Source organism: Equus asinus, chromosome 8 (genome assembly GCF_041296235.1).
Source record: "Equus asinus isolate D_3611 breed Donkey chromosome 8, EquAss-T2T_v2, whole genome shotgun sequence".
In the NCBI taxonomy this organism is placed as follows: domain Eukaryota; kingdom Metazoa; phylum Chordata; class Mammalia; order Perissodactyla; family Equidae; genus Equus; species Equus asinus.
In genome coordinates this window covers 69,024,904-69,027,420 of record NC_091797.1, presented here as the reverse complement: position 1 = coordinate 69,027,420, position 2,517 = coordinate 69,024,904, and positions in this window count along the sequence as shown.

Here is a 2,517-nt window from a genome sequence, read left to right as displayed (position 1 = left end):
TTAGTTCAAGTGTTTACTACATGAGAAATGAAATTTGACCATCCTATGCTCATGACACCTCCATACTGTATGCTTCTTATAGAGGAGTCCATTTTATCTCAATCGTATGACTTCATGCAGTGGTACATCTAATGCATATAACAGTGCGTATAAAGTATATTTTGTGGGGTTTTTTGCAACCAACCTGGTGTAATCTTGAATGTGTTGTCACCAGTGGCAGAATTTCTTTCTTTTTAAAGGCTGAATAACATTCATTGTATGTATATACCACATTTTCTTTATCCATTCATCTGTCCATGGACACTTCCATGTCTTGGCTACTGTGAATAACACTTCAAGGAACGTGGAAGTGCTTTTGGAAGGAGCGTGGCCCTGCTGACACCTTGAATTTGGACTTCCAGCCACTGTGTCACACTGCATTGTATAGGGAATAAAAGTTCAGGAAAAATCATTTGGCTGGTGTCTCTCCCTTGAGGTTCTAAAAATTCTCTCTTTGTGATGCAAAAATAAAGGATGTGAGACAATCCTGGGAAGAGAGGAAGCACCTAATTTCATCAGTAAATGTACAGTAAAATAATTGAAATAGCATTTAAATATCATTTCCTGTTTAATAGAATGAGAAAAATCAACAAGGGAGATAATATCTAATAATGACAAGAATTGGGAGGAAAGGTCATTGCACACATTTAAATGACAATGTGAATTACACAGACCTGTGGAAAATAATCTGAATACTTCTACTCAAATTCCTTTTTTTTTTTAAAGAGTGGCACCTCAGCTAACAACTGTTGCCAATCTTCTTTCTTTTTTTTCTGCTTTTTTTCCCCAAATCCCTTCAGTACGTAGTTGTATATTTTAGCTGTGTGTCCTTCTAATTGTTGCTTGAATTCCTTTTGACAAACATATTCCACAACTGGAAATGCACCTCCTAGAAATAAGAGCACTATCAGGTACAGGTATATGAAGGAAATTACTCATTTTTATAGCAGCTGCTTGTAGTAGCAAAAACTGGAAAATCTACAAGTTTCTGAGAATATGGGAATGTGATTCATTCAGTTCTCAGAATATTATTGTTCTATTAAAAAGGATGAGAGAGCTAAACAAGATGACTTGGCAAGGGGCCACCCCGGTGGCGTAGGGGTTAAGCTCACACGCTCCACTTGGGTGGCTCAGGGTTCACCAGTTTGGATCCTGGCCGTGGACCTACACACCCCTGGTCAACTCATGCTGTGGCAGCGTCCCACATAGAAGAACTAGAATGACCTACAACTAGGATATACAACTACGTACTGGGGCTTTGAGGAGGTGGAAAAAAAAGAGGAAGATTGGCAACAATGTTACCTCAGAGCCAATCTTAAAAAAATAAAAAGATCACTGCAGGATTTTCATGAGTTCTCAGGTTAGAGAATCAACACACACAATATATATATATATATATCTATGCACCATCTTAGAATAAAAAATGAAAAAATTATATGTGTATATTTATTTATGTTTTATTGTATAAGGCCAGAAACTGATGTGGCAGAATAAGATCAGGCTGCTAAAAGTGACTACCAAGGATGAAAAGGGAAAAGGTGCACAGAGATGTAAGCAAAAAATTTTAAGAAGAAAATTAAATAGTTTATGATAAATACAACATGGGTAATATATCATATGAAATGCAATCAGATTAAATGAGTATCTACAGAATATCATCTGTGGTGCCCCCTTTGTGCAGGATGTTGGGAAGTTTTTTTGTTGTCTGACCAATACTTTTCTGTATTGTTTGAATTTTAAACTATTAGGACATATTCTTTTTTTAGGATACAAAACGATGATTTAATATACATATACAGTCACGCGCTGCATAATAACGTTTTGGTCATCAATGGAACACATATGCAATGGTGGTCCCATAAGATTAGTACCACACAGCCTTGGTGTGTAGTAGGCTATATCATCTAGGTTTGTGTAAGTGCACTCTATGATGTTCACACAACAACGAAATCACCCAAGGACACATTTCTAAGTACGCATCCCTGTTGTTATGTAATACATGACTGTACATTGTGAAATGATTACCACAGTCAAGTTAATTAACATATCCATCACTTCACATTTTTACCATTTTTGTGTGTGGTGAGAACACTTAAGATCTACTCTCTTAGCAGATTTCAAGTATGCAATACAGTATTATTAGCTGTCGTCACCATGCTGTACATTAGATCCCCAGAATTTATTCATTTTATAATTGAAAATTTGTACCCTTTGAACAACATCTCCTCTTTTCTTCCATCTCCCAGTCCCTGGCAACCACTACTCTACTCTCTGGTTCTATGAGTTCAACTTTTTTAGATTTCACATATAAGTGAGATCATGCAGTATTTGTCTTTCTCTATCTGACTTATTTCACTTAGCATAATGTCCTCAAGTTCCATCCATATTTTCACAAATAGCAAGATTTCATTCCTTTTTATGACTGAATAATATTCCATTGTATATATATATATTATATATATATACCACATTTATATA